General features: G+C 38.9%; 2 pseudogenes; both read left to right on the forward strand.

Moving 5' to 3' along the window:
- Positions 1 to 349: 349 nt before the first annotated feature.
- Positions 350 to 468, forward strand: LOC129513223 (U4 spliceosomal RNA; annotated as a pseudogene).
- A 15,429-nt stretch (positions 469 to 15,897) lies between these two features.
- On the forward strand, positions 15,898 to 27,046 carry LOC129512402 (perilipin-2-like; annotated as a pseudogene).
- The last annotated feature ends 140 nt before the right edge of the window (positions 27,047 to 27,186 follow it).

Here is a 27,186-nt window from a genome sequence, read left to right on the forward strand (position 1 = left end):
TCTCATCCTTTTGGGGGCACTGGGTGGCTCAGTGGTTGAGCGTCTGCCTTTGGGTCAAGTGTGATCCTGGGGTCCTGGGATCGAGTCCTGCATTGGGGTCCCCACAGGGAGCCTGCTTCTCCCTCTGCCTATGTCTCTGCCTCTGTCTGTGTGTGTCTCTCATGAATGAATAATAAAAATCTTAAAAAAAAATCCCTCATACTTTTTAATGGCTGAGTAATATTCCATCATGTATCTATACCAATCTTTTTTTATCCATTCATCTATCAATGAACACTCAGGTTGCTTCCATTATCTTGGCTATTGTAAATAATGCTGCAATAAACTCCTGTAAAAATAGAAGTGCAAAAGCTTTGCACAGTGGCAGTATCGTAGCCAATGAGGTTTATCCAAGGTGCAATTATTGCTAATTGAAAATAGAAGTGCAAATATTTTTTGAACTAGTATTTTTGTTTTCTTTGGGTAAATTACTGGATTGTATTGTAATTTCATTTTTAATTTTTTAAGAACTTCTATACTGCGTTCCACAATGGTTGCACCAATTTACATTCCCACCAACAATGCACGAGGGTTTCTTTCTCTCCACATCCTCTCCAACACTTGTTATTTTTTCTCTTATTGATTCTAGCCATTCTGACAGGTATAAAGTGATATCTCATTGTATTCTGACCTGTAGAACTGGGAACTAATAAATGGGTGTTGTTTTAAACTGCTTTATGGTAATTTATTATGCAGAAAAGTGGCCCATTTCTCCTATATCTCCATCTTCTTCTCTACATTCAACACTGACTATTGCATGCAAATGGTAAGGCAAGATTCTCAAGAGAAAAACAACTTGCTTACAGAGATACTCATTTTTACTGGGAGTATTTTACTGGTATATTTTTCAACTAGTGCACTCCAGCAAGGTATAGCCAGGTTTCTAAATTTTTCTTTTTTATCTCTTTTTTAAAAAGTTAACAAATATATTAAGCATAAGAAAAAAATCTAGGGCAGCCCAGGTGGCTCAGTGGTTTAGTGCCGCCTTCAGTCCAGGGCGTGATCCGGAGACCCAGGCAGAGACATAGGCAGAGGGAGAAGCAGGCTCCCTGTGGGGACCCCAATGCAGGACTCGATCCCAGGACCCCAGGATCACACTTGACCCAAAGGCAGACGCTCAACCACTGAGCCACCCAGCCCCCAAAGGGATGAGATCTTACCATTTGCAACATGGGTGGCTCTAAAGGATATTGTGCTGAGTGAAATAAGTCGGACAGAGAAAGACAAATACCATATGATTTTACTTGTATGTGGCATCTAAAAAATAAAACAAATGAACAAACAATAAACAAAAAAAACATCCTTTTTTTTTAAATGTGAAGAACAGACTGGTTGTTGCCAGAGGGAAGGTGGGTGGGGGATGAGAGAAATAGATTAAGGGGATTAAGAAGTACAAATTTCTGCTTATAAGTCACAGGGATGAAAAATACAGCATAGGGAATATGGTCAATAACATTGTAATAACATTGTTTGGTGACAGGTGATGACTATGCTTGTGGGAAGCAATGAGTAATATATAGAATTGTTGAATCATTACATTGTACACCCGAAACTAATATAACATTGTATGTTAATTATACTTCAATAAAATGTATATTAAAAAATAAAAGCCCCCCAAATTAGACAATACTCATTTCATTAAACATCCATTGAATTAAACAACACCCATATATCACAGTCCTCTGGGTCAGAAGTCCAGGCACAGTGTGGCTGGGTTCTCTGCTCAGGATCTCAGAGGCTAACATCAAAGTATTGGCTAGACTGAGTTCATTTCTAGAGTCTCTGGGGAAGAATTCTCTTCTAAGCTCATTCAGGTTTGTAGGACATAGGTCCCCTTTTCCCTTGCTGGCCACCAACCAGAGGCTTCACTTAGGTCCTAGGAGCCACCTGTATTCCATGCCACATGACACCCTCTATTTTCAAAAATCTCAGCAACTGAGATTTTTTTCTCCTTTATTAAATTCCTTTCTTATTTACTTATTCAAGATTTTATTTATTTATTAGAGAGAGAGAGAGCAAGTAGGGGGAGTGGCAGGCAGAGGGAGAAGGAGAAGCACACTCCCCGCCAAGCAGGGAGCCAAATGTGGGGCTTGATCCCAGAACCCAGGAATCACGACCTGACCCAAAAGCAGATGCTTAACCGAATGAGCCACCCAAGCATCACAAATTCCTCTCATATTTAAAATCTGACTTCCGGGGGTCCCTGGGTGGCGCAGCGGTTTGGCGCCTGCCTTTGGCCCAGGGCGTGATCCTGGAGACCCGGGATCGAATCCCACGTCGGGCTCCCGGTGCATGGAGCCTGCTTCTCCCTCTGCCTGTGTCTCTGCCTCTCTCTCTCTCTCTCTCTGTGACTATCATAAATAAATAAAAAAAAAAATTAAAAAAAAAAAATAAAATAAAATCTGACTTCCTTTCTTACCTATAGAGCCAAATTTAAAGGATGAATATGATTAGGTCATGCCCACTCAGACAATCTTTCCATCTTAGGTCAGCTATTTGTGACCTTAAATTACGTCTGCAGAATTCTTTTACAGTGACATCTAGATTAGTGCTTTATGGAATAACTGGAAGACTGTGTGTGTATACCAGGAGTCAGGAATTTAGAAAACCAAATTCCACTTACCACAGACTAGAACTAGAGAGAATATGGCATAGAAAGTCAACACCAGGGGAATTCCTAAGTAGTGGCCATATATGTCCTAGATGTTTAATGTTAAAAATGGGCTAATATATCTAGCTCATGAAATCCTGAATGCTTAAAACTTAGGGGAAGAAAACAAAGGCCATGGAAATCTCTGTGATCTTGGCAGACTGTAATCAATCAAGAAGAGGAACCACAAGCAGGTGTTCCTGATCAAGGTAGCCGCAGGCAGATCAGTGGAAAACTACTTTGCTATTTGAGCCAGCTTTCCAATTAATGCCATTGTAAATGATACATAAAAATAAATCTAATGTAAATACAAAGTTAAATATAAATATAACTGAATATAGTTATAAACAAAGCATTTTTAAAACCAGAATATTAAAAAAATAAATAAAACCAAAATATTTATAAAATGGAAAAGAATTAAAATTGAGGGGAACTGTATTTCATTTCCTATACACTTATAGGCCATGTAATGCTCATTCTTCCATATTTTTGTATACCAGCTATTCCTATTTTAAACACAGAGTAAGGGAAATTATAAAAAGTTGATGGTTTAATTAGCAGTAATGATAGCTTGGCATTTAACAATCTTTGGTATGGTCCATCTTATCTTTTCCGAGTTATTTTTTACTACTTTCTTACTTGTACTATCTCATGTAGCAACAAAACAGAATTGTTCCTTTTCCCCTAAACCCACCACTACAGCTTTAGCCATGTGTCTACCTCCGATAATACTTTTGATGCCACCGAATTCTATTAAATTTGTCAGATTCTCTTTTTAAAAAGATTTTATTTTTATTTATTCATGAGAGACACAGAGATGCAGAGACATAGGCAGAGGGAGAAGCAGACCCCTGCAAGGAGCCACATGTGGGACTCAATCCTGGACCCTAGGATCATGCCCTGAGCCAAAGGCAGACGCTCAACCACTGAGCCACCCAGACATCCTGAATTTGTTAGATTCTACTGGTCCTTTTGGGACCATCTCAAATGTTGCCTCCTTGGTGAAACATTCTTTGATCTATATCCCAGCCTTTGGCAAAAATAATCTTTTCCATGTGAACTCCTTTAGCACTTCATTCAAAATTAAGTTTCCTGTCACTTCCTACCTTACCCTGTGGTTATTGTGTTCCTATTGTAGCACCCTCTACTTGACTGTGTCCTTGTGCAGTAGTAATTTGGACTCTTTCATTTCAGATTACCCATGAGCCTGGCAAAATACCTCGCACTACAAGTATTTAAAAACTGTGGGATTATCTATCGAATGCATGTATTTTTTGTCTCTATCACTGTGCCAAATCAAGGTAAAAGAAATTAATATAATTCTTGCTGTAGACAAGACCTTAGCCACATCAGCTAGACCTTAGTCACAATTATATTTCACAAATTATTTCTTAAAATTCCCCAAAGTTTTAATTTCCCCATTTCAGCAAACAAACCCTCAGTAGAACACAATCTCCACACATGCACAGACTTGCGTCATACCTGTGTGCTGCAAGCCTCGATCATGTCAAACACCGAGAGAAGTAAGTTCCTCTAGACTGATTGCCCCAAATCCTTCCTAAACTCTCTCTTCCCCTGAAGCTTTCCAAACAAAGTTTGACCACATTACCGGGTGGAGAGGAAGGTTTTTTCCTTAAATCAGTGAAAAAAGAAAATGTCTACAAGAAAATGAAACAGTTATCTGTTTCTCTTGTGACAGAAGTGGATGACATGTCACCCTCCTATGGTTTTCACGAATTTCATTGTCATAAGATTTTATGGAAATAAATACTGAATTAAATTAGATCACTCATATCTGCCCCATGAGATATTTTATGAACATACAACCTTTTTCTTCAAACATTTGAGTTAAATTTTGGCTTACAAGTTAAAACGGTTTGACAGAACCACTTATTCCTTTTTTTAAAGATTTAATTAAAAAAAGATTTAATTAGTTTATTTGACAGAGAGAGATAAAGAGAGAGAGAGAGAGAGAATGTGGACAAGCAGAAGGGAGCAACAGCAGAAGGAGAGGGAAAAACAGGCTCCCCACTGAGCAGAGAGCCTGACATTGGGGCTCGATTTTATGACCTGAGCCAAAGGCAAACACTTAATCGATTGAGCTACTCAGATGCCCCAGAACCATTTATTCTGATAGACCATTGTCATTTAACTGATTACTTCATTGTACTCAGAAATTAATGAAGAGATATAATTAAATTATGAAATAGGCTCTAAAAATTCACCACTTATATACTTAGGAATTACAGGCAACATTCACAGGGCACATGATAAATACAGGCACATGTACATGCATACATGTTTGTGCACACATGCACATACACCTACATATATGCAAACACTCATTCACGCATACACATCTATATATACATACCACACGCTTTGTAATGGGAAACCAACAGTTTCACATTGCAAAAATTATAATTACAATGCAAAAGTATAAAGGCAAGAAGTATGACTGTGAATTTTGGTGCACAAAGCCTTTGAGTTAGTAATTCATTCCCTAAATCACCAAAACATCCCAAGTTAATATAAGAGAATAAACAAAATAGGGGGAAGAAATTTTGACTACTCCAAAAGAAGATAGCAAAGGAAGAGCAAAGACAAAAGAAAAAATGAAAACAAATACTGAGATGGTAGACTTTAAATCATATCAGCAATTACAATATGAGAAGACTGAACATTCCAACTCCAAGGCAGATCTTATTAGATTAATTAAAAAAAAAAACAGACTCAGTATTCTCAATATTTTTATAAGACACAAACTTTAAATATTATGACACAGAACAATTGAAAGTAAAATGATGGAAACATAAATACCATATACCATGTAAACACTAACCATAAGAAAGCTTAAAAATTAAGGTTACATTTATAAAAATTATAACTGGATATAATGTCAAAGTAGACTCTAAGGAAAAATGTATTACCAGATATAAAGAGGGACATATAATACTGATAAAAGGGTCAATTTAATAGGAAGAGGGATCCCTGGGTGGCGCAGCGGTTTGGCGCCTGCCTTTGGCCCAGGGCGTGATCCTGGAGACCCGGGATCGGATCCCACGTCGGGCTCCTGGTTCGTGGAGCCTGCTTCTCCCTCTGCCTGTGTCTCTGCGCCTCTCTGTGTGTGTGTGTGTGACTATCATAAATAAATAAAAATTTAAAAAAAAATAATAGGAAGATAGAATACTCCTTAATGTGTGTGGGTCTGATAGCATATCTTCAAATAGAAAGTAAAAATTGACAGAAATAAATAGACAAATCCACAATTAGAATTGGAGATTTTAAGGTATTTCTTTCTATAATGGGCAGAAAAGACAGATGAAAATTATTAACAATATATAAGATATGAACAATCTGACCTAAACAGACATTTGTACAGTGCTTATAGATTATTACAGCCAACAACTATAAAAAAGAAGAAAGAATACACACTATTTAAGTGCACATAGATTGTTCACCAAAGTAGACCATATTTTGGCCTATAAAGGAAGTCTTGATGAATTTCAAAGGACCAAAGTCTCACAGAATATGTTTTGTGACCACAATGGTATTAAACTAGAAGTCAGTAACAAAAATATAGAAATCTTCCAAATGTGTTGGAAATTAAGTAACACATTTCTCAATTATCTACTGGCCAAAGAAGAAGTCACCAGGGAAATCAAGTTCAACTATTTTGAATGAATAATAATAATACAAATTAGCAAGACTTGTGAGATACAACTAGAACAAGGTTTATAGGAATTTATATATTTTTAAAGGACATTATCCATTTATTTGAGAGAGAGAGTGAGCATGAGCAGTGAGGAGGGGGAGAAGGAGGAGCAGATCCCCTGCTGAGCAGGAAGCCCAAGGCTGGGTTCTATCCCAGAACTGTGAGATCATGATCTGAGCCAAAGGAAGACACCAACTGACTGAGCCACCCAGGCACCCCAGAATTTATATGTTTAAACACATATGTTAGAAAGAAGAAAGCTTTAAAATCAAAGATCTAAGCTTCTACTTCAAGAAGCTAAAAAAAGAAAATTAACATTAAAAAGTGTGCAAGATGTCCACAATAGCCAAACTGTGGAAGGAGCCTCGGTGTCCATCGAAAGATGAATGGATAAAGAAGATGTGGTTTACGTATACAATGGAATATTACTCAGCCATTAGAAACGACAAATACCCACCATTTGCTTCAACGTGGATGGAACTGGAGGGTATTATGCTGAGTGAAGTAAGTCAATCGGAGAAGGACAAACAGTGTATGTTCTCATTCATTTGGGGAATATAAATGATAGTGAAAGGGAATAGAAGGGAAGGGAGAAGAAATGTGTGGGGAATATCAGAAAGGGAGACCGAACATAAAGACTCCTAACTCTGGGAAAGGAACTAGGGGTGGTGGAAGGGGAGGAGGGCGGGGGGTGGGGGTGAATGGGTGGCGGGCACTGAAGGGGACACTTGACGGGATGAGCCCTGGGTGTTATTCTGTATGTTGGTAAATTGAACACCAATAAAAAATTAATTTATTAAAAAAGTGTGCAAGATCTATACAGGGAAAACTCTCCAACATTGCTCAGAAAAATTAAAGAACACCTAAATGAATGAAGAGACACATCACTGATGTGATATTAAGATAACAAATCTTCCTAAATTTATTATTCCCTTTTTAAAATTGATTATTTCTAAATTGATTCAGCACAATCCTAAACAAGATCCTAGCAGGCTTAATTTTTGTGTTTGTATGATACAGTAATCTGAATCTATAATTTATTTGGCAATGCAAAGGACCTAGACTAGCAAATACAATCTTAGAAAAGAGAAGAGGGGTACATGGGTGGCTCAGTTGGTCAAGTGTGGAACTCTTGGTTTTGGCTCAGGTCATAATTTTACAGTAGTAGGATAAAGCCCTGCATCAGGCTTGGTGTTCAGTGTGAAGTATGCTTCAGATTCTTTTCCCTCCCACCCAGGCCCTTTCTGCTGGTGTGTGTATGTACTCCTTCTCTCAAATAAATAAATAAAATTTAAAAAAATAAACCACATTGGAGGACCCATGCCAACAGATTTTAAACTCACCCTAAATCTTTGGTAATTAAGACAGTGTAATATTAGCATAAAGATAGACAAACAGATCAGTAGAACTGAAGAGAGTCTGGAAATAAACCCAGGTAAATGTGTTCACTTGATTTACTAAAAAGACATTCATGCTCTTCAGAGAGAAATAATGGTGTTATTAATAAGTGATGCTAGAGCAACTGGACATTCATATGAAAAAGAAATAAAATTTGACTCTTGTCTCATGCCATACAGAAAAACCAATTCTAAGGATATCAAAATGTCAATTTGAAAGCTAAAACTACCTTGAGAGAAGAGTTTTTAAATAGGACACAGCAGAAACCATTAAAAATTTTAAGTTATAAATTAGTCTTCCTCAAAATTTAAAATTTTTCTCATCAAAAGACACTATCTAGGTAGACAAAAAGGCACTCCAGCTGCTGGAAGAATGTGTTCACAGTATATATACCTGACAAAAGATTTGTATCCAGAATATATGAAAGACTTTTACAATTCAATAATAATAAAGCAAACAACTCAATTTTTTAAAAGGCAAACATTTAGGGATATAATTAACAAAAGAAGATATATAAATAGCCAATAAGCATTAGAAAAATATTTAACAATTATATTTTTTTAACAATTATCTTAACAGGGTCAGTATAAGCTGAGAGCGCCTAGGAATTTACCTGGAAGGATAATGTAGGTAATTTTGGTTTTTGCCTGTCCAAATACTCAACCAGACAGATTCAGAGTCATTCCTTAATGTCCCCCCAAAAAAAGGGACATTCTTCCCTGGCAACCACCATCACTTAAAGCAAGGTCCTAGTTGGCAGGGAAGAGTACCCCATCTTAGTGAAGTGCAACTACCTGGCAAGTGGATCTGGACAACACTGGCATCCCTCCTCATCTTCAACCCCACCATTTGGTGGACCAAGAGCCAATGTGAAAATAGCAAAATTTGCAGCATTAACGGGTGCACCAGAGGAACATTACTTTTCTTTAAAAAGTGAACCACCCAGGATGCCTAGGTGGCTCAGATGTTAAGCTCTGCCTTCGGCTTGGGCCATGATCTCTGGGTCTTGGGATTCAGAGCCCTACATCAGGCTCCCTGCTCACTGGGGAGTCTGCTTCTCCCTCTGCCTCTTCCCTCTGCTTGTGCTCTCTCTCTCTGTCTCTCTCTCTCTGTCTCTCTCTCTCTCTCTGTCTCAAATGAATAAATAAAATCATTTTAAAATTTTTAAAAAAGTGAACCTGCCATCATTAGGTCACAAACATGCTATACTTCAGTTGATTTGTGACAAGTCGTATGGAAAATGAAACAACAACAACAAAAAATCTTAAAATGTCAATAGCAAACTGCAAAAACATTTTCAAGAATATGATAGACAACTGGAGAAGGTAGGTATTTATTGTAGGAAAAAATGGTTTCTATCTACAATGAGAATACTGACTTTAAGCTTTAACAATCAGTAAGTTGATTGTATTTCTGGTAATACTATAAAATTTTGTTAAATCCTACGAAAAATATTGACTTCAAAAAAAGTTTTAATAGATTTTATATTCTAGAGGAGGCTCACAGAAAAATCATAAAGTACTTCTGTACAGTTTCCCTTGTTATTAACGCCTTCATTAGTGTGATACATTATCATTGATGAGGCAATAGTGATACATTATTATTAATTAAAGTCCATAGTTAGGATCCACTCTTTGTTGTATATCCTATGGGTTTTGACAAACGGGTAATGCCACGCATCCATCATTACAGTGTCCTACACGATAGTTTAATAGCCCTGAGAATGCCCTGTGCTCTGTTCAAACCTCCCTCAGGAGCCAAATAAAGGCAGACACCCAACAGACAGAGCTACCCAGGAGCCGTGACTTCCTTTTTTAACTGTTTATGTGACAAATTACACTAGCTGGTTTTTAAATGTTGAACCAACCAGTCTTGCATACTTGGAATAAATCCCATTTGTTCTTGATGAAGTATACTGAAGTCTGCAACTTACTTTATAATGTCTTTTTAAAAATAAGGTGGAAAGAGATAGGTTTTATAACAAAATGTTAGAAAAAATCATAAATCTATAATAGACAAGAAATACAGAACCAAAGACAAATATAAAAATGAAAGTGATGTGATTTGTGGTGTTTGTGTTAGTGTAATTTATTTTTCTCTTTAATTTAAGGCAGTCTAAGTGTTGCTAAAAACTTTTTTAAAGCATCATTGGCAAATCTACACTGAGTTTTTAAAAAATATTTATTTATTTATTTTGAGAGAGAGAGAGAGAGAGCCCACATAAGCAGGAGGAGGGGCAGAGGGAAAGAATCTCAAGCAGACTCCACGCTGAGCCAGAGCCCAACACAGAACTTGATCTCATGACCCTGAGATCATGACCTGAGCTGAAATCAACAGTCAGATGTTTAACTGAGTCACCCAGGCACCCCGCCCCCCACACTGAGTTTTTAAAAGTTCCTTTTAATTCTCTAAAAATGTTTGTTTTAAAACTCACTTTCTGGTTTTTAGCCTTAAAGGTCAAAATTCTATCCAGTATAACTTTCAACAACAGCAGAAATATTCCTTCTCTTGCACCCTGGTGCTTTTTTTTTTCCTTGTTGACTTAAAAAAATCTAACTAAACACATAATTCATTCTTTTTTTTTTTTGATGTCCTAAATTTTATAAGGACATACTAGGCATTATGAACAAGACTGAAGTAGTTAAACTTGCAATAAAAAAGGGTCAGCCAGCCACTCACCACATGTCTATTCATAACCACTTGGATTTGGGAAATGATTTCTCTGATCTTGGTGTTCCATAAACAGAACTACATGTTTCTGCATTTGGGTTGTTCTTTTATTGCAATTCTGAAAAACTTTTTTAAGAGAAAAGAGAACTAAATTAACCAAAAAGGATGTTTTGTGCATTTAAAAAAATTTTTTTAAAGATTTTTTTTATTTAAGTAATCTTTCCATCCACTATGGGGCTCAAACTCAGGAGGACCCCGGGATCAAGAGTTGTATGTTCTTCCAACTGAGCTAGCAAGGCATGCCCAGAAAGGATATTTCTAATAAACAGATTTCAAATTCAAATATCTAAGCCCAGCAATATCAAAAGGAAATGTTTGTTGCATTTTTTCAGTCTTTTTCAACCTTAGAGAAACACTTTGATATTTCAAATGAATAAGCTTAATTATCCACAATATTCAAATTCTTGTGCTGACATATTTTGGAAATGTAACAATGAGATAGAGAAGGTCCCTCTTTCACAATACAGAAATCCCAGCATTTCAAACATCATATGGTAAGAACAATACCAGCAGGAGTGGGAGAGAGGATAATGGTGCTGACTTTGTGGTGAAAGGAGTATTTGGCCTTAGATGCAAAGCAGCTTCAGAGGAAGAGCTTTGCAGAACAGGGCATGTATTAGGGTCCCCAGAGAAACAGAACTAATAGGATGTGCTGAAGAGAGGAAGATTTACTTTAAGGAATGGGCTTATGGGATTGTGGAGACTTGGCAAATCCAAAATCTTCAGGGTAGGCTGGCAGGCTGGAGACCCAGTCAAGAATTGCATTTCAAGCCCTAACATGATCTGCTGAAATAATGCCCTCTTCTTCCAGAGGCCCACCCACATCATGGAGGGCACTATGCTTTACAGCAAGTCTACTGATTTGAGTGTCCATCTCATCTAAAAAATGTTTTCATAGAAATATCTAGAATGTTTGACCAAATATCTGGTCATCATCAAGTTGACATAGAAAATTAGCCATCACAAAAGAATTCTAAGGTGAAGAGGAAAAAGTTAAAAAAAAAAAAAAGATCTTCATGTCAGATAATTTTGATCTCTCAGAGAAAAATGAGGGATTTGTTGGAAGGAAGGCTGAGGGTTGATAGCCATTGAAAATACACTCTGGGGACAAGGATGGGATTTAGAGATGAGAAAAGCTTTAGGAATAGCACTCAGAATAACCTTTATGTTTGAAGCAATGTTGAACCTAAGTCAGATTTCTCTCTCTTTTTTTTTTTCCTTCAGCATGGTTTCTAAAAGAGGAAAAAAGCTGTGGAATCATACCAACTGAAATGTGAGTCCTAGAAACCCACTCACTAACCCACTATATGACCTTGGGAAAATTATGTGAAAATTAGTCTCTGCTGTAAAAAGTAAATAAAATTATTCGTGTAAAAGTGTCTGGAACAGGGAGTGGTTACTTAACTGAGGGTGATCTTGCTCCTCAAAGGACATTTGGCAATAGCTGGAGACATATTTTTGGTTGTCATAACTGGTGGTGGTGGGGGTGTTATTGGCAGAAGTCAGGAATGATGATACTTAAACCTTATTCAATGTATAAGACAGGACCCTTCCCCACCAACAAAGAACTATCCAGTCCAGAATGTCATAGTGCCAAGGTTGAGAAATCCTGGTCTAGAACAACGTCCGAGGCATTACAAAAACAGTAAATCTTGGTTTCTGTCTTTATATTAATCATGGTAAACCAAATGGAGTAGAATTTTTACCTGTAAGTGGCCACAACTGAAGGTTTCTTTTTCTAAAACACTTAAAATATTCTGCTGTAAAGAAGACTAACAGGCAATTTAGAGACAAAAAGAAGGAAACTCCGTTCAGAAATAAAATTCTCTCACAAATAAAATGTGAAAGAAATTAACAAATTCAAGAAATATCAGAAGTCTAACTTCTGGTTATAAAGGGTCCTGTTGCCCTGGGCCAGGACAGACTCATTCTAATATATCATGTGCTACAGAACCAAAATTTGAGGGAAACTTTTAGTTGACTGGGATTTACATTTATATATTGTTTATACATTTTTCCTATATCAATGATATATTTTAGAAATAAAAGAGAGAACCCAGCAAATTGAATAGTTAGGTTTTGTCAACCTTTATGTGTAACTTTTCGCTAAAAACCAAACTGAAATTCTTTTTTTTATATATAAATTTTATTTATTTATTCATGAGAGACACAGAGAGAGGCAGAGACACAGGCAGAGGGAGAAGCAGGCTCCCTGCATGAAGCCCGATGAGGGACTCGATCCCAGGTCTCCAGGATCACGCTCTGAGCCCAAGGCGGCGCTAAACCGCTGAGTCACTGGGGCTGCCCCAAACTGAAATTCTTAAGCAACTTCAGAACCAACACAGTACAGCTTTACCTGGAATATCTCACTACCTCTGGTTTCTGTGAGTGCAGACACTGAACAAATATGCAAAAATAAGGCAATTTTAATTCTTCCATACTGATTTGACCATATTTGCATCAAAAGTTCTATTATTTCTATTCTATTTGGATGGGACTGGGAAGGAGGCCAGCACTGTAAACCCATTAGTTAATTCTTGAGCACTTAGTAACGCTGTCACTCTAAGTCCCACATTTGTTTTTAGTCTTTTTCTTTAGATTGTGGCAAAACTGGCACAAAAAATAAAACTTGCAAAACCTGCAAAAACAGGTTTTTTGTTTTTTGTTGTTAAATGCAGACAGGAGTTTCAAAAATTACTTTTTTAATGGTAAGTTTTATTTTTTTATTTTGTATTTATTTTTTAAAGATTTTATTTATTCATTCATGAGAGACACACAGAGAGAGGCAGAGGAAGAAGCAGGGCTCCTCACAGGGAGCCCCAAATGGGACTTGATCCCAGGACCCTGGGATCTCAACCTGAGCCCAAGGCAGGTGCTCAACCACTGAGCCACCCAGGCATCCCTAATGGTAAGTTTTAAACTAAGAAGTCAGATCAACTAAAAGTTGGACGAGGAAGAAACTAGCGTGAGCCCTGATGCCTGCTGGCTGGTTGTCGGCCTGGAAGTCCTTCCTTGGCTGCAAGTCACTGACTAAAGTCTAGGGAAAAGGGGAGAACCATTACCCCTGGAAATGGACAGAAAAACATTAGTGGAGATTAGGGAGGAACTCAAGACTGTGGCTGAAATCAGTCCTGTTACCCTTATGAGCAGAGTAGAGAGTGTTTTCTAAGAGCCCTGGGGAGCCTAGCTGCCATCTGAGGAGAGCCTACTGTGGGCCAGCCGCTTTTGAATATTCTTTTATTCGATCCTACAAACAGCCTGAGACATCTAGATGCTGAGCAGTTGCACTGGGATTAACACCTAATATGAGAGGGATGCTGAACAACTGGAATTTGTGCCTCGATTTGTGCATACCTATGATGAAAATAGGTCTATTGTGGATTTGTAAAAAATTAACAAACTTTGTTTTTAAGCAGTATTATGTTCATATGTCATGGGCTTGCAATACCAATTTTAGAAATAATCTATAACCATACAAGAAAATTAAAATCAGTTGGAGTCCCTCAAACTCCATATAACCATTTCACGCATTTTTTGTACAGTTATACATACCTATGCAATTTGACAAGAATGGAATCATATTCATTCTTTAACAATTCGAAGACGTTTTATGATATATTTTTGCTTTTGTCTCCCTGTCTCCCCCGCTTCGTTCACATAATCCCCCCCTCCACGTACATGTTTATAAATGTACACAAATCTGCATATCCTTACACATGTAGGTTTTTTGGTTGTTGCTTTTATATTAATGGAGTTTATATTCTTTAGTGCATTTCACTTAGACTTTGAAGAACCCACTCCAAGAAAACTGGTTTGGATCTGGCTTATTCCTGATGACATAATGTCCCAGAGTACAGGTTTACCTACACTGATCCTGAGAATCACATGGGGCTCCATCTGTTATTCCTATCTCCCACTGCTCAGCTCCTCATGCCCTTTTCACTCTGACCTCTGGTGGTCACTCCTTGTTTGTTCATTCTCTGGGATGTAACTTAAATGTAGTGAAGGCTGTTTGATTTAATTGAAGCTTTGCCCTTGGATCTAGTCAGAGTCTTGGGGCATGAGAACAGAATGGGAAGCATGACAGAGAGAAGAGCTGACATTAGAGATCCCTGGTCCATTATCTCTCCTGGGAGTCATGTGGAGGCATAGAAATCAGCTTTTGCTGGCCCCTGGGAGTGAAGTAGTGACCACTGCCAGATGTCAACCACACACTGTTCCAAGGACCACTTCTCTGGATCTACAGAGTTGGAATTCTAGCTCTATTTATTGCATGCCCATTATGTGCCAGGCCACAGTTCAAGACATTCACATACCTTCCCACATTTATGCCTCACAACCAGGCAAGTTTTATCATGCCAACTTTTCAAATGGGGAACATGGGCAATGAGAGATTAAGTGGCTTGCCTCAAATCACATAGCTAAGAAGTGGTAGTGTTCGGTTTCAAACCTTAGTCTTCCAACTTCAAATACATTTCCATTGAGTGCATTGTTGTTACAAGCCCAAGATGGATTCAGTGCCATATTCAGGGGCCATGTAGAAGGAGGGGGAACTTTACTCTTTCTGATTGGATACATGATGAAGAGTGTGGTTTGCCCAGGACCATCTGACCCTAATAAAGATCTTTATTGAAAGCTTGTTCGTGTCCATTTGTTATCTATCGCTATTTCCAGAATGAAAACACATGTGATAATAGAAAAATGCTACCTACCATAAGCTTCCAAGTTTGGAGCATAAATGATGGCACTTCATCAGCTTCAGTTTACATTCCTATGAATTCAGCTTTACAAGAGTCTCTATGTCCCAGCAGTGTCCTATGAAATCCTGTCTCTGAGAGACTTTCTGGTACTTTCTGGTTGGGACCTGATGTTTGTACCCTCGCAGTATTGTCCAGGTTTTGTATTCATACATATTTTTGATGGTTCTAGGTTAAGTCTCAGTGATTTCTGTAGGAAATTCAGTTTCTTCTCTATTCAGAGAATCTTCTCTATTCTCTAAACTATAGAAGAGAGGGGCAGAGACTCCTTCAAGTCTCTTTCTGGAGACATTTGCGTTTTCTCAGTAACATTCATTAAACATCTGATTTCCAGATACTGCCCTTAGTGCTGGAGATAGAAAAGTTTTGCTGCCCTTGAGACTCTCACAATCCAGTTAGGGTGGCAGACACAGGAACAAGGAATTCCAAAGAAGTGTGGTAAGTACACAGGTCCAGGGCCAGCACAAAGGAGGAAGAAAGCAGCATGGCCTATCTGAGAGAGCAGACCCCACACGGAGGCAGGGCTACACCATGGCTGCAGGGAGGGACTCAATCTTCAGATTTCACTTGGGAACACACCATTGTTTCTCCTCCGGTCACCCACAAGGATGGGAAAGTCAGGGGTTCTTCAGGTGAGTGGAAAGCCCACAATAGCTCCGTTAGCGGATTGTGGGTCTCTCCTGCCAGAGTACATCTAATCTGAATACAAATGCCATCTTATCTTTTACTTTGCCTTGTCATTAGATTTGCTTAATTTACGAAGTCTGTCTTAACCAAAAGGCCCTGGGTTTTTTTTTAAGCATGCCGATCCATACTCTCTAATGGGTAAAGGGTTTTGACCAAACTTTGGGATTAAAAGTTAACAGAAAAGATTCCAGCCACAGCAAGTCATGCCCCTTCTACAAGGCTGAGTCATCACTTAGACCTTGACCATAGACCATGAAGCATCTCCTCTTCCTGTCTTTCCATTGCTAAAACTTTCCAAGTACATTTCCATAACAAATAAGATTTAGCTTTGGGAAGGGAGCTGTTCTTTTTTGGTCTAGGTCTCTTGGGAAATCAAGCCTAGGGGAAAAAAAAAAAAAAAAGCTAAGCGGCATAGCCTTAATCATGGCCAGGAATGATAGAGATCACCACTTCTCCTTAGATCACAGTATCCCCAATGCCCTGAAATGTGACAAGAGATGCATCCAGGCACTCTGGTTCATTTCTAGAGAGTTTATACTAAAGTCCCCATTAGGTGAGGGGCCCCACAAAAGATGGATAGTTTTTAATTCTATTGGTGTGTAAATGTAGAGACTGGGTTGTATTAAAAGTATTTTAATAAAATCTTTGGTCATGATAGTCACAATACTAGAACATCAAGTCTAGGAAGGTTGGGGGGAAAAGCTAGCAACCTCGATATTTGTTTTTTAAAAAACTTATAACATTCCTTACAATGCATTATTTACTAAAATAGTAGGAGTCACACTGTACAAAGTGTCCATTCTCATGTAGAAGACTGGTTGTAGAGTGGTGGAAAATTGTAGGATCATCATAACAGGACCAGATTGGGGAACTTAAGGCATTAGGAACGGCCTGCTTTTGATATAGTTGGATATGGGTGCTAACTTGCTCATGCAAGGCTACAGAAAAGCTGAGGGATTGTGCTAGGCTGGGAAATAGAATCTTTGTTAAGCCAGAATCCTGAACCAGAGAAGCAGGAATTATCAAGCATCAGAGCCAGAGGAGGTAATGCTAGAAATGAATTAATTTATTTTTAAAAAGTCAAGTTGATGTTAAGACAACCTCAAATAGATGCAGAAATAAGGTGCAAGCAGGGCTTTGGATAGATTGAAGAGTGATGTCACTGAGGCCGCAGAGTAGGAGACCCCAGCCTCTGTTCTCCCCACAAAGATCAACAACTAGTGGCTCTTGATGAATAAAACAGACCTAAGAGCTCTGGAAGCCAGTTAAGAAACTTTAGCATATACTGAAACAAAAACAGCACAAAAAGGGAAGGAAGACTGCTTGGCTTTGCCTGTGTCACCCCATCCCCCAAGCCAGCATGGCTCCACCCTAAGAAGTAACTTCCAAGCTAGAAAAGAAGTCCCCCCTGGGGCGCCTAGGTGGTTCAGTCGGTTGGGCGGTGGGGCATCTGGGACACTCTTGGTTTCCGCTCAGGTCATGATGTCATGGCAGGGAGTCTTCTTGGGGATTCTCTCCCTCTGCCCCTCCCCTTGTTCTCTCAATCTCTCTCTCCTTCTCTTAAATAAATACATTAATTAAAAATAAATAAATAAATAAATAAATAAATAAATAAATAAATAAAAAGAAAAGACTTCCTCTTGCAGGGAAAGGAAGAACAGAGTGAGCAGAGAGCGTCCTCTGCCTTTCAGGGCAATACATGAAGGTCCCACTTCAGTTTCACTTCACCCGCTGACAGGCAAAGCTGAGACACATGGAGAGGGATGCGAGAAACAAGGCAAAATAGCAGGGGCTTGCCAGGAGCAATCAGGCAGTGGGAGTGACCGTGGCTTTCAGTGACCTGCTCTGTGGACAGACCCAACAGCTTTGGCCACTGGAAAGGAGAAACAAAACAATGGCCCCCAAAGCCACTGATCCTCCATCGATTTTACCAGCTTTCATCTCACAGGTGTTCATGTTTGCTGACACGGGCCACCTGAATCTCTCCCTGTTCCCTCCCCCAAACTCTGCCAGAGCCCAAGCACCACACAGGCAGCCAGTGCAGGCCTCCACAGCTGCATGAGTGCAGGACATTGGCCTAGATGCCAGTGGCTGACCTCTACCACTGTGGGCCAGGTCAAGGCTAGCTCCTCCAGCTGCGCACTTGCATATCACTAGCCTGACGTCCCTCACTGGCCTTCACTGATGTGCATGTGCCCAGGGAGGAGACTGCAGCCATGGGAAAGCATGCCAACAGCAAGAATCTCTGCAGCAGCTTATGGGCTCTGATCAAGCCCTGTCCTCTGTCATAAGCCTGCATCACCGTGCTTCCCTGCCGCTTGCCCCTCCAGCTTACATGTGCATGCCCCAGCCCAACCTCCATCACCAGCCTCCACCACTGTGTGCCCATGGCAAGACACAGCAACCATAGTAGTCAGTGCTAATAGCTAGGGCCCCTGAAGCTGCCAGCACATCAGTAGTGGGCCTTGGCTCTTGTCACCTGCCTTGGCCCTCACCACTGTATGTATTTCTGAAACCAGACCCTGCCACTATACAGGCGCCTGCACTTGTCTCCACAGCAGAGCTGTGCATACCACAGGCTCTGGTCACTACCAGTGCTTGCCCTAGTCCTTAGCTATTCGACCTGGAGGTGCTGCTGAGGACTCAAACATCTCTTGCACCCTCAGCAGACACTCTGTTGTGCTCACCCAGGACCATGCAGTTGTCAATGCCGTGGACATTGAGGCAATGTCCTGAGGCAATGCCCCCTTGGACCTGGTGCTGCCACACACCTCTATACTTGGCTCTCAGTGGATTTTTCAGCACAGACTTTGCAGACCAGAAGGAAATGGGTTCATAGTCTAAGGATTAAAAGAAAGGAACTGCCAATTGAGAATACTTTACTCAGCAAAGATGCCCTTCAGAAGTGAAGGCAAGATAAAGTTTCCCAAACAAACAAAAGCTGAGACAGTTCATTACCACTAGACCTGTCTTACAAGAAATGCTGAAAGGATGATACTAGAAACTTGAAAACATATGAAATTAACACACTGGTTAAAATAAATATGTAGTCAGATTCAGAACACTGTAATACTGTAGTATCAGTGGTATGTTGACTACTTAATTCTAGTATAAAGGTTGGAGGACACAAGTAATAAAAATTTCTATAGCTATCATATTATGTGTATGGATGGATACACAATGTAAAAAGGTGTAAATGTGGAACACTGCATGGGACTCGCTGTACAAAGGATCAGTATCCATGCATGAAGTCTGTGTGTGATGGCAGAGAAGGGTGTGAAGAGCATCTCTTCCGTGGCTGTAACGAGTGCTTTGCCCATCATTCAAAAGCTAGAACCACAAATTGTAGTTGCCAAAATACTTGCTTGTTAGGGGCTAGACAGGATTGAGAAGAAACTGCTTATTCTGAATCAGCCAATAAACCAGATTGTTGCCAATGCCAGAGGTGCTATGACCAGGTCAAAAGATGCTGTGACAACTATTGTAACTAGAGCCAAGGATTCCATGGCCAGCACCATCACTTAGGTGATAGACAAGACCAAAGAACAAGACTGGCAGTGTGGAGAAGACCAAGTCTATGATCAATGGCAGCATTAAAACAATCTTGGGTTGTCGGATGATGCAGCTGGTGAGCAGTGGAATGGAAAATGCACTTACCAAATCAGAGTTGCTAGTGGACCAGTAACCTCCCTCTCACTGAGAAAAAAAACTAGAAAAAGAAGCAAAAAAAAAAAAAGTTGAAGGGTTTGATACAGTTCAGAAGCCAAGTTATTATATTAGACTGGGATCCCTGTCTATGAGGCTCTGCTCACATACCTACCAGCAGGCTATCAGCTGGGTTAAAGAAGCCAAGCAAAAAAGCCAAGAGATCATTTCTCAGCTCCATTCCACTATTAATCTGATTGAATTTGCCAGGAAGGATGTGCATAGTGCCAACCAGAAAATTCATGGTGCTCAGGATAAGTTCTCTCTCTCCAGGGTGGAGTAGAAGAGAAACATTGGCCATGATGATACAGACGAATCCCACTGTGCTGAGCACATTGAGTCATGCACTCTTGCTATTGCCTGCAACTTGATTCAGCAGCTCCAGACCATGTGCCACACCCTGCTGTTCAAAATCTGAGGGTTACTGCAGAACATCCAGGATCAGGCAAGTCACTTGGGGGTGATGGCTGGTGACATCTGCTGGGTGTTCCACAATGCTGCCTCTTTTAAGGAAGTGTCTGATGGCCTGTTCACTTCCAACAAGGGGCAGCTGCAGAACATGAAGGAGTCTTTAGATGTTGTGATGGATTATCTTGTTAATAACATGCCTCTCAACTGGCTGGTAGGTCCCTTTTATCCTTAGCTGACCGAGTCTCAGAATGCCCAAGGTACACAGAAGGACACAACTAATCAGGAAGCCCAGCAGCCTAAGCACAAAACACATCAAAGCTGTACCATCAAAGTTCATGGTACACGCAGCCAGATGACACTTTCTCTTATGTTGAAAGTAACCTGTTAGACAACTCTGAATTGAGGAAGCAGCTAAGTAGAGATAAGGTCCTCAGTTATAGTCATTTCTAACTGGATTAAGAGCTTCAACATTTTTGGCATTATCAGATGAGTTCTGTTGTTTACCTGGCTGATCAGAAAATGATAGATTGGTCACAGCCTAGCCAGGACTCCCAGAAAGTTTCAGTGCATTTATGGTCTCATCCTATTACCATTGTTGCTGTTCATATTGAATAAAAACATTGTCATGTGGGCTGTGGTGTGGGCTGCCGTCTGCTCCGGTTTCATCTGAGCAGGCTTCATCTCACTGGTTTGTCTCACAAAGCATGCCTGTACAACTCTAGGTTTTTAAATTTTTCGTGAAGGAATGTGCTCTATGAATTCAATAAATTAAACTGCAAAATAGATCAATGAAGAAAGGATGTAAATGTCATCTCAAAAACTTAAAAAGTGGTGGGGGTGATAAAAGAGTAGGGTTTTTGTATGTGATTGAAGTTAAGTTGTTATGAGCTTAAAAATGACTGTTATGTTTACAAGATGTTTCAGGTAAGTCTTCAAGTAATCACAAATGAAAACCTATAGTAGATACATAAAAAATAAGAAGAAGGGAATCAAAGTATACCCACTACAGAAAATTCAATACAAAAGAAGACAGCAAGAGGAATAAAAGCAACAAGAAACTACAAAATAGCCAGAAAACAATGAACAAGATGGCAATGGTAAGTCCTTACCTACTAATAATTACTTTAAATGTAAATAGATTTAGGGGATCCCTGGGTGGCTCAGCGGTTTAGCAGCTGCCTTCGGCTCAGGGTGTGATCCTGGAGTCCTGGGATCGAGTCCCACATTGGGCTCCCTGCATGGAGCCTGCTTCTCCCTCTGCGTCTGTCTCTGCTTCTCTCTCTCTCTGTGTGTGTCCCTCATGAATAAATAAATAAAATCTTAAAAAAAAAAAAAGTAAATGGATTTAAATGCTCCAATCCAAAGACCTCTAGTGGCTGAATACATAAAAAAAAACAAGACCCAACTACATACTGCCTACAAGAGACTCAGTTCAGCTTCAAAAGCACACATAGGCACAAAGTGAAGAGATGGAAAAAAATATTCCATGCAAATGGAAACCAAATAGTGTGGGTAGCCACTCATATCAGACAAACAGACTTCAAGTCAAAAACTGTAGCAAGAAATAAAGAAGGTCATTATGTAATGAGAAAGGGGTCAAAGCATCAAGAGGATATAACAATTGTAAATATATAAGCACCCAACATAGGGTTACCTAAATATATTGAGAAAATACTGAGAGATCTGAAGAAAGTCATAGAAAACAGTACAGTAAGAGCTGGGAACTTCTGCCTTACTTTTAACAATTCACAAATCATCCAGACATAAAATCAATAGGTGGAAAAATAGACTACATGTTAGAACTACATGTTAGATAAAATGGACGTAACAGCCATATGTAAAACATTCCATTCAATAGCAGCTGAATACACATTCTTAGGCACACACAGAACACTAGAATAGATCATATGTTACTTACAAAACAAGTCTTAGCAAATTTAAGGTTGAAACCATATCAAGTATGTTTTCTGACCACAATGGTATGAAACTGAAAATCAGTACCAGGAGGAAAACTGGAAAATTCACAAATATGTGGAAATTAAACATCACACTCCTGAGCAACAAATGGATCACAGATGAAATTAAAAGGGAAATAAAATATATTAAAGCAAATGAGAATGGAAACATAACATACCCAAACCTATGGAATACAGCAAAATCAGTGCTAAGAGGAATGTTAATAGCAATAAATGCCTACATTAAGAAAAAAGAAATATCTCAAACAATCTAACTTTACACCTCATGGAACTATAAAAACAAGAAGAAGCTTAGCCTAATATTAGTAGAAAAAAAGGAAATAGCAAAGATCAGAGTAGAAACAAATGAAATATAGAATACAAAAAAATAGAAAAGGCCAACAACATTTTGAGTTGGTTTTCTTAAGTGGTAATAAAACTCACAAACTTTTAGCTAGAGTTATGAGAGAGAGAAGAGAGAGAGAGAGAGAGAGAGAGAACAAAATCAGAAATGAAAAGGGAGATATTACAACTGATACCACAGAAATACAAAAGATCATAGAAGACTACTATAAATGGTTATATGCCAACAAAGTGGGCAACCTAGAAGAAATGATAAATCCCTAGAAAATACAGCCTACCAAGTCTGAATCATGAGGAAATAGAAAATCTGAACAAAAAGATAGCAAGTAAGAAGACTGAATCAGTAATTAAAATCTTCCTAACAAAAGAAACCTAGGACCAGATGGCTTCATAGGTGAATTTTACCAAACATGTAAAAAAAGAATTAATGTCAATTCTTCTCAAACTCTTCAAAACCACTGAAGAGAGGGAATACTCTCAAATTTGTTTTCCAAGGCTAACATCACCCCATACCAAAGCCAGATAAGGATACTATAGGAAAACTATAGATGATGATCTCTAATGAATATACATGAAAAACTTCTAGAAGAAAAACGACAACTAGCAAACTGAATTCAACATCACATTGTTTTTTTAAAAAGATTTTATTCATTCATTTTAGAGAAATAGGAGGGAGAGGGTTAAATGGAGAGGGAGAGAGAGAATCCCAAGTAGACTCCCTGATGAACCCAGAGCCCTACTGAGGACTTGATCCCATGATCTGAAGATCATGACCTGAGCTGAAATCAAGTTGAGCCAGTTGAGCCATCCAGGCACCCCTCAACATCACAGTAAAAGGATCATTCATCATATTTAAGTGGGATTTATCCTGAGAAGGCAAGGATGGTTCAATATATGCATATCAATAAATGTGTGATATACCACATTAATAGAATGAAAGACAAAAATCAAATGATCTTTTCAGTAGATGCAGAAAAAGCATTTACCAAAATTCAACATTCTTTCCTGATAAAAATTCTTTAAAAATTGCTTATAGAATGAATACACCTCAATATAATAAAAGGTCATATATGACAGGCCAATAGCTAACATCATACTCAATGGTAGAAAATTTTCCCTCTAAGATCAGAAACAAGACAAGGATGTCTACTCTCACCACACTATTCATCATATTACTGGACATTTCAGACTGAGCAATTAAGCAAGGAAAAAATTATAAAAGCACCTAAATCAGAAAGGAAGAAGTAAAATGGTCTCTGTGTGCTAATGACATAATTTTGTATATAAAAAACCTTAAAGACTCCACCAAAAAACTATTAGACCTAATAGAGCAAGTCAGTGAAGTTTCAGGATACACAAAGTACAATAGAGAGCAAAGTAAGGATTGATGGATGGGAGGTGGGTAAGGGATGGACAAGATGGGCGATGGGGATTAAGGAGGGCACTTGTGATGAATCACTAAATTCTACTCCTGAAACCAATATACCCTATATGTTAACTAGAACTTAAATAAAAACTTGAAACAAATGAATAAAAAAAATCAACGTACACAAATCAGTTGCATTTCTAAAGACTAACAAAGTATCTGAAAACAAAATAATTCCATTTACAATAACAAAAACAATTAAAAAATAACAAAAACAATAAAATACTTAGGTATAAATGTAACCAATCAGGTTAAATATCTATATACCAAAAACTATAAAACATTGAGGAAAGAAAATGAAGATAAAAATAAATGAGATGATATCTTGTGTTCATGGATCAGAGAAGTTAATATTGTTAAAATGTCCATAGTACCTAAAGGCATCTATAGATTCGATGTAGTTCATATGATGTTTTCAAGGCCATTTCTCACAGAAATAGAAACAAAATCCTAAAATTCTTCTGAAACCACAAAAAAACAAAAACCACCAAAATCTAACCAAAGCAAATAGCCAAAGTAGTCTGGAAGAACAGGGCTGGAGATATCACACTTCCTGATTTCAAACTATAATACAAAGCTGTAGTAATCAAAACAGTATGATACTAGCATAAAAACATACAATTATCAATGGAACAGAATTGAGAGCCCAGAAATAAATAAATAAATTTATACAGTCAATTAGTATTTAACAAGGAAGCCAAGAATACTCAAGAAAGAATGGTCTTTTCAAACAATGGTGTTAGGAAAACTGGATATCCCTTATCTTACATCACACACAAAAATTAAATCAAAAGGGGGTCAGGACTTAAAAGTAAACTTTGAAACCATAAAAATCCTAGAAGAAAACACAGGCAAAATGCTCCTTAACATTTTTCAGATTTGACACCAAAAGTACTAGCAATAAAACCAAAAATAATAAGTAGTACAACATCCAACTAAATGTTTCTGCACAGCAAAGGAAACTATTAGCAGAATGAAAAGGCAACCAATTGGGACATCTGGGTGGCTCAGTTGGTTAAGTGTCTGCCTTCTGCTCAGGTCATTATCCCAGTGTCCTGGGATCCAGTCTGGCATGGGGTGGGATCCTTGCTCAGCAGGGTACCCACTTCTCCCTCTCCCTGCCCCTGGCTTGTGCTCTCTCTTGCTATCCCTCTCTCTCAAATAAATAAATAAAATCTTAGGGAAAAAAGGCAACTTATTGAGTGGGAGAATATTTGCAAGCCATGTATCTGATAAGGGGTTAATATCCAAAATGTATAAGGAGCTCATACAATCCAATAGCAAAATACCCCAAATAATTTGATTGAAAAATAGGTAGTGGACTTGAAAGGACATTTTCCCAAAGAGATAGAAAATGTATGTGAAAATGAATTCAGTATCACTAATTATCAGAGGAACGCAATCAAAACCACATGAAATAAATATCATCTCACACCCATTAGAATGGCTGTTATCAAAAAGAAACAAGATAACTAATACTGGGGACGATATGGAGAATAGGGAATCCTAGTTCATTGATGGTAGGAAGGCAAATTGGTGCAGTTACTCTGGAAAACAGTATGGAAGTCCTCAAAAAATTAAAAATGGAGCTACCATATGATTCAGTGATTCTACTCTAGGTCTATTTAAAAGAGATTATCTAAAAAAAAAAAAGAGATTATCTGCACACTCATAGTCATTGCAGCATTATTCCCAGTAGCCAAGGCATGGAAGCAACCCAAGTGTCCTTTGACAGATGAATGGATAAAGAAAAGGTTTTATGTATATATAAATATACATAAAATTGTATATGCTTACATATTTAATGGACTATTATTCAGCTGTAAACAAGAAATCCTGCCATTTGAGACAACATGGGTAGACTTGAGGACATCAGAATCTAAAAACATCGAATTCATAGAACAGAGTAGAATGGCGTAGTTGCCAAAGGGTGGGGGAATATGGGGAGATGTTGGTCAAAGGGTACAAACCTTCAGTTATAAAATGGATAAGTGGGGATTCCTGGGTGGCTCAGCGGTTTAGCACCTGTCTTTGGCCCAGGGCGCGATTCTGGATCCCCGGGATTGAGTCCCACGTCGGGCTCCTGGCATGGAGCCTGCCTCTCCCTCTGCCTGTGTCTCTGTCTCTGTCTCTGTCTCTCTCTCTCTCTATGCCTATCATAAATAAATAAAATCTTTAAAAAATTTTAAAAAATGGATAAGTTTCAGGGATCTAGTGGACAGCACAGTGACTATAGTTAACAATATTGTAATTTTGTTATTATGAGAATAAAGCTTTAATGTTCTTACCATAACAATTTAAAAATGACAATGAGGTGGGGTAAAGGATGTGTTAACTAACCTTATGGTGGTAAATATTTTGCAATGTATGTGTGTAACAAACCATCACACTGCATGCCTTAAACCTACATATGTCAATTGTATCTCAGTAACCTGGGGTATGTGTGTGGAAAAGAGGACTTTTGGAGAGCACTTGGAGTCAGTTTTATCTGGGATGATGACTGAATTCAAGGAATCAGACCTGGGTCTGCATTCAATCCTCTTGGGTTTTGCAGTGTTAGAATCCCCTAATGAGAAGCGCAGACCGCAGACCTCAGGGACCCCCAGCTCAATCTTCTTGATGTATAGCTGAAGAAAATAAGGCCCAGCGCACAGATACTTAGTGTCAGAGAGGACTTTCCACTCTGAGTTCTAGGCTTTCTTTAGGGCTACACCACACTCCGTTTCACTGGCAAACTTGCTTAGTTGAATACATAATCAACACCTATCATATCCCAGGTTCTGTGGCAGAGGGCGGGGATTCAAAGATGCCTATGAAGATTATGACCTAAACAGTGAGACAGAGAGCTTCAGAAAGAATTATTTTATACCAGATAAAAATTATTAATAGAGTTTCATTATATGCGTAAGTGCATATACAAAAATGCTAGGTGAAAAAACCAGCAAACAAAATTATATGTATATTCTGTTCGCCTTTTGTTTAAAAAAACAAAACAAAACATAGAAACTTGAGAAACGCATAATGAGCCATAATGAGCCAAGTGTTCTGGAATAGGCGAAGACCTTGTGTTATAAATACCCGTGCACTTCATTTGACCTCCCTTCTTTGAGGTCCAGGACCCAGTTTTTGTACTTGTTACGGGTGCATCTTGCCGCAGACCTGCCGCCCGGTAGCCGCTCAGGGGACGTTGCATCAGTGACCTGCACGTAGCCGCCACTCCGAAGGGGCGAGAGAGTGAGAAAGGACAAGGGAGGGTAGCGTGCTGGTGGGACAGAGGGGGGCGAGCATCATGAACTTAGGGAAAAGGCCAAGTAGCCTTGGGGCGGACGGAAAGCGACGCTCTCCCCCTG

Source organism: Nyctereutes procyonoides, unplaced genomic scaffold (genome assembly GCF_905146905.1).
Source record: "Nyctereutes procyonoides isolate TBG_1078 unplaced genomic scaffold, NYPRO_anot_genome, whole genome shotgun sequence".
NCBI lineage: Eukaryota > Metazoa > Chordata > Mammalia > Carnivora > Canidae > Nyctereutes > Nyctereutes procyonoides.